This window comes from Sus scrofa, chromosome 1 (assembly GCF_054392235.1).
Source record: "Sus scrofa isolate SSC_HxYL_T2T_F1_AM1 chromosome 1, Sscrofa_HxYL_maternal_Yorkshire_Landrace_v2.0, whole genome shotgun sequence".
Lineage (NCBI taxonomy): Eukaryota > Metazoa > Chordata > Mammalia > Artiodactyla > Suidae > Sus > Sus scrofa.
In genome coordinates, this window is record NC_139383.1 from 190,533,857 (window position 1) to 190,540,586 (window position 6,730).

At 36.9% G+C, this 6,730-nt stretch overlaps 1 non-coding gene across 1 annotated transcript; it reads right to left on the reverse strand.

The window, feature by feature from the left end:
• Nucleotides 1–608: 608 nt before the first annotated feature.
• On the reverse strand, nucleotides 609–713 carry LOC146406921 (U6 spliceosomal RNA). The gene has a single exon (XR_014832354.1). It is a non-coding gene; the product is annotated as a U6 spliceosomal RNA (small nuclear RNA).
• Nucleotides 714–6,730: the final 6,017 nt, after the last annotated feature.

Here is a 6,730-nt window from a genome sequence, read left to right on the forward strand (position 1 = left end):
AAAATTAATATGATGCATGATTTTGGTTTCTTCTTGTATTATTCCTCTAATATAAACTAGAAAAAATAATTTACTTCAAACATGAATTATTTCATGCCTAGACAGTTGTTCTATACTACTTACATAGTAGGATGTGGAAATCCATGACTATCTTAAAGAACCTAAAAAAAAATTTAGGAGTTATGGAAATAAGTTTTATGGAGGACATTTACAAGTGGGCTTTAAAAAGTAGAAACACTTGTTCATAGAAAGACCAATGTGAAACTAGTTATTCATGACTTTGAAAGTTGTTTCCTTGGATAAACCAAATAGACTAGCCTGAGAAGGTCACAGCATGAAAAAATAGGCAAAACTCAAATTTGTTTAAGGAGTTATAGGAGCAGGAATCTGGACCTTTGAAGTTTATTTTAATATGGAAAACCAAAGTGCTTTCTCTCCATATCTTTTTTTTCTGAAAAGTTAGTTTTGTGAATAAGTCATAGGTTGGAACTAGGCCTGAGGAAATCAAATTGGGAAACACTCTAAGAGCAATAAGAATTACATTTTTTGAATGTTTGACATGTGCCAGGCATTGTTCTAAGCATTTCATGCACATTTTCTCTCTTTCTCAAAATATGGAATGCTTCACAAATTTGCATGTCATCTTTTGTGCAGGGGCCATGCTAATCTCTGAATTGTTCCAATTTTAGTATATGTGCTGCTGGAGCAGGCACTCATGCATATTCTCTTAATCCTCCCAACAACGTTGGGAGAAAGGGCTCTCATTTTATAGCTGAGAAAACTGAGGCTTATATGTTAATAAGTAGCAGAGCCAGACTTTGGACTCAGGTAGTCTTTACCATACTGGAAATGTGACTAAGGTGAACCATTGGTTAACAATGTACTTAAAATTGCGTGCGTGTCTGTTTATAAAAAGCTTTCTCTGAGTAGTATCCCATAATTTTCTTATTTAATCATCAACAGATTTTTGAGTCCCTGTATAATTTGAGTCTTCTGTATAACAGAGAACATGGTATTGTATTAGACTGCTTGAGAAGTTTTTTTCTGTAAAAATCACATGTGACTACTTCATAGATTGTGAATTTTACAGATCATTGTAAAGAATAGGGAAAGTTAAAGTTTTCATTGAACTGATTATTTGCATGATTATTTATATATAGGCTCCCCCCTCCTTTTTTTTAAGGGCCTCAGGTGCAGCATATGGAAGTCCCACACTAGGGGTTGAATCAGACCTACAGCTGCCAGCCTGCACCACAGCCACAGCAATGCCAGATCTGAGCTGTGTCTTTGACCTACACCACAGCTCAGGGCAGCGCCGGATCCTTAGCCCACTGAGTGGGCCCAGGGATCAAACCCACATCCTCATGAATACTAACTAGTCAGGTTCATTTCCATTGAGCCACAATGGGAACTCAAATATAGGCTCCTTTTGATTTAAGAAAGTTTTAAATTCAGAGAGCACAATTTATATTGTCTTTGCCTGATAAATTCATAACTGTAGACATTTAAGTTATTGTTGGAGTGAATTTTTTGCACTTTAGATCTTGTTACAGCTCACTTTTTGAAAGTGAGGTTTACTGAATACTAAGTCCTCCTGAGAACAAGAGCCTAGAGTCAAGGCTCAGCTAAGGTGTTGTATTCATGTACTTTATTTTTATTTTTGCCTTTTAGGGCTGAACCCATGGCATATGAAAGTTCCTGGGCTAAGGGTTGAATTTAAGCTGCAGCTGCTAGCTATACCACAGCCACAGCAACACAGGATCTGAGCTGCGTCTGCAACCTATATCACAGCTCACGGCAATGCCAGAGTCCCAACCCACTAAGTGAGGTCAGGGATCAAACCTGCGTCCCTGTGGATACTAGTCAGATTTGTTTCTACTGTGCCACAAAGGGAGCTCCTGTACTTTATTTTTAAATTTCTTAATTTTTTCTTTTTATGGCTGCACCTGTGGCATATGAGCGCTCCTGGGCCAGGGGTTGAATCAAAGATGCAGCTGGAGCCTGCGCCATACCCATGGCAACACTGGATCTGAGCTGCATCTGCAGACCTACATGGTAGCTTGTGGCAACGCTGGATCCTTAATTGACTGAGTGAGGCCAGGGATGGAACTATATTCTCATGGAGACAACATTGGGTCCTTAACCCACTGAGCCACAATGGGAACTCTAATTTAATCATGTGCTTAAGAATTTAAGCTAGGACTTAAGAGTAAAATTTGATAATTTTGATAAAATACAAAATTCCTTAAATAACAATCCTATTTTATTTCCCAGTAATTTCTATGTGAGGTAGAAATTTAAGGCTAGGTAAGACATACATATGAAATGTTCAAAGTAAGTAATCAAGTAGTCTATCAAATACTAAGGAGAGAGATGTAATATTATGGACTGGAGTGGGCTAGAGAAGGCCAGTGGGAATTGAGTTGGATGGACCAACAAAATCAGAGGAATAATAGCATTATTACTTATTGCATGCTCATTGTGTGCTAGGCACTTTTCTAAGGGCATGTATTATCTCATTTAAGATGTGTGAGCAAGGGTGGTAATCTATGTATAGTATTTGGGAAAGAGAGACTAGACTTGTCTGACTAGGGTTGCCAGATTTAGCAAATAAAAATACAGGGCACCCAGTTAAATTTCACTTTCGCAAAAACATTAATTTTCAGTACAAGTATATCCCAGATATACTAAAATTGTATACTAAAAATTGTTTATTTAAAATTCCAGTTTAACTGGGTGACCCATACTTATCTACAATCCTGTATCTGACTGGGGTGGTAGAAGAGGAGATAAGATTCAAAATGGAAATTGAAAATGAGGATTTTAGAATGCCTTAAGAGCTAGACCAAGTGGCTTGTATATAATTTTGTGTCATGGAAACCACTGAATCTTAAAAATATTTGTATAGCAGGAGGGAGTCGCAATGTTTAGGAATATTAATCTACTAGCTTTGTATAGAATCATATATTAGGGTCATGAGTAGAGGCTGAAATAAAGAAGTCCTGTCAAGAGATTGTTAATAATTTAATTGATTAAACTAAGACCAAGTATAGCATAAAGACAGAAATAAAAAAATGAAAAAAAATTACACAAAAAAAGAGAGGAACAAGTAAGATAAACTAGTGGACATAACATTACTGTGGAGGGAGAAAGAATTAAAGATTGTGATCCTAGTTTTTATGTAAAAGATAATGATAGCACAATTGATAGAAGGAAACCAGGATATACAGTAGCTTTGAATAGAAACATGATAATTGGGTAAAGTATCTCATTTGCAATCTTGAAAAGAGGTTGTCTCTTTTGTAACTATTTTCTCCTAGCAATGCTGTCCAATATAAATACATGCAAGCCACATATATAATTTTAAATCTTTTAGTAGCCACATTTTAAAAAGTGAAAAGAACCAGTTGAAATCAATTTTTTTTTTTTTTTTTTTTTTGTCTTTTTGCTATTTCTTGGGCTGCTCCCGCGGCATATGGAGGTTCCCAGGCGAGGGGTTGAATCGGAGCTGTAGCCACCGGCCTACGCCAGAGCCACAGCAACGCGGGATCCGAGCCGCGTCTGCAACCTACACCACAGCTCAGGGCAACGCCGGATCGTTAACCCGCTGAGCAAGGGCAGGGACCGAACCCGAGACCTCATGGTTCCTAGTCGGATTCGTTAACCACTGCGCCACGACAGGAACTCCTGAAATCAATTTTAACAATATGTTTTATATAACCGTATATATCAAATATATTATTTCAAAGACACTGGTATAAAATAATTATTAATGAGCTATGTCACATCATTTGTTTTAAATGAAATCTTCAAAATCCAAATGTGTACAATGTTTTTATACTTAAAGCACATCTCAATTAGGACTAGTCACATTCCAAGTGCTTAATTCCCTCATGTGGTTAGTATCTATCATACTGGATAGTTAAGTTTTAGAGGGTGGTCATTTCTTCCTGATACCAGGCCTGTAATTTCAGTAACTGCATTAGAGGTTACCAATTAAGATCATTGTGATTCAATGGACTTCCTAGGCCAGGGTTTGTCCAACTATGATCTATGAGCCAAATCTGGCCCACTGCCTGTTTTTGTAAATAAAGTTTTACTGGAATGTAACCATCATCATTTATTTGTGTATTGTCTATGGCTGCTATTGCTCAGCATCAGTAGAGTTGAGTAGCTATGACAGGGACCATATGGCCCACAGACCCTGAAATGTTTACTATCAGGCCCTTTACAGAAGAAATTTGTTAACATCTTTCTAGGCCCTAAACTAAAGTTCCATGGATAAAACTCATACTTTATACACTTAAGTGAAAGAAATAATATTGAAACAGTTAAAAGATAATGTATATATTGATTCATTTGTTCACCATGCATTCGTCTATTAAGGTTCCAGGCCTCATAGCAGGAACAAATAAATGTCTTTAATCTTCAAGAAGGTTATGGTCTAGTTGAAAAATTGAGATGTGTACAGAGAAAATGACAAAGATGTGCTATAATAGCCAGTGCATTGAGTGTACACCAGTGAGGCACCTTCCTCTGACTGGGGAATGGAGTAGTCAGAAGAATGGAAGACTTCAGAGGAAAAAGACCATCTGAGGAGAATTTTAAAGGATAAATAATACTCAGATAAACAAGAGGTGGTTGACATTTTAGGCAACCGAACAGTTACGTGCAAAAGCCAGAAGGTGTTAACAAAGCACCATCAGGAATTTATAGTTTATTATGCATGAGCATAGGGTGGACAGGTGTGGGATGAAGATGGAAGGATGATCGAGTGCTGGATCATGATGTGCCTTTGGTTTTTTAAAGAATTTTGGATTTTATAATTTGGGTACAGGGAAAACCTTGTGGGATTTTTAAGCAGGAAATGGTGAGATTTACACTCTAGGGAGCTCACCAAATACTGTGTAAAGGATGAGTAAAGATCTAGGCAGGAAACCTACTGTGTAGACTAGATGAGATAGAATTTGCTAGTTGAATCAATGGCTATGTTGGTAGAGAGGAGACATTTGAGAAACACTTGGATGATACTTTTCAGAGTATGTTCTGTGGCACAGTGATCACAGAAGATAATCTTTGGAAAAAACCCTTCCAAGCTATTTGGGAAAAGCTTCATATTATGTCTATATTTGGGATTTGCAAGGCACTTCAGCTGTATATTGAAGATTCTTAGAAGTTTGCCTTAACCCAACATTTCCCAAACACATTTGCGCACTGAACTGCAATATTTAAACAACAAAAACAAAAACAAAGTCTCCAAGGAGTATAGTTTGGGAAACCCTTTTTTGGAAATGGAATAAGCAAGTTTGGGCCAACCAAATGAGAGGGAACAAGGGGAAAATCTGCAGCTAATGAAGATTATATTTATAATAATACAGACGGAAAAGAGCAAGTTTAAGGGGAGAAAGGAGATTACATACCTAGTTTTGACAACAAAGTTTAGGCACCTGCAGTATGGACATTTACATGGAGATATCCAGTAGATTGGTCAGGAGACATCGAGTCTACAGATAGTGGTTTAGGAGTTAGCTTGCAAATAGCTTTTGAAATCATAGATGCTCATGAGATTTCTTGGGAGTAAGAAGAATAAAGGGCAGAGGATGCAACACCTCTCTGGGGAATAACAAGTGTTTAAGGGGTGGGTAGAAGAAGAGGGTGTTAACAGAGAAGACTGAGAAGATGTGGGACAGAATATCAATGATGTCATATCCTATAGGGGGATCAAGAATGTTGAAGTTCCAAATGAATTCTTTAGAACTGATGTAAGAAAGTCATTGGGACCTTCCTTAGATAAGTTTGAGTGAAGAGGTCAGAAACTACTTTGCAATGAAAAAGACAGGAGGGTAGTTGAGAAGCTCTAGTAGAATTGTTCCAAAAATCTGGAGATGAAGGGGGTGATAACACCTTAATACAAGAGGGTCATTTAGTTAGGTTAATTTAATTAACATCATTAAGTATTGTAAGTATTGATTATTGAGGATGGAGTGGGGAATGAGGAACATGTGCTCCCCGTTACCAGTTTCCTAGCAGGAAGGGAACATTGAAAAAAAGAATCTGTTTGAAAAAATGTTCATCTTAGTTCCTTTCAACTTCTTTTTTTGCAGAGTTAGACCTCTCTTCTTGGAAATGCCTACAATAACCAAGGCCAAATAATTCTAGTCCCATTATAATGACAGGTAAAGATGGTGGCACCCTTATCTCACAAATGTGGAAAGTAAGCCATGGTGGCTCTGACTTGTCCAGTAACTCATAGCTATTAGTTGATATGGCTAAGACTAGACTCAAACTTTTTTTTTTGTATTTATCAATCATATAGCCATGGAGTAAAATTTAAAAGAATTTCTAATATGTAGGCAGCGTGATTAAACTAATCCCTAACTAAAATACAGAGTTACCAATTTATTATGAAACTTAAGATTTGCAAATTGACACTTAATACCTCTGTCAGCATCAGTTCTGAACTTTAGAATACTTTCTTCTGAAATGATTTAGAAGTTAGAGGGAAAAATTCTTCAAGATGACAAAATGGAGTACAGAATTAAATAACAGTACACGTTATTGAATAATTATTATGTGCCTGCCAGTATGCTACAGGCTTTAAATGTAATCCTCACAACAGACCAGCAAAATAGGTGGTATTATCTCTCATTTTACAGGTAAGAAACTTAATATACAAAATTTAAGAAATTTGTCCATCATACCATAACCATTAAGAGAGAGCCTATAGCCA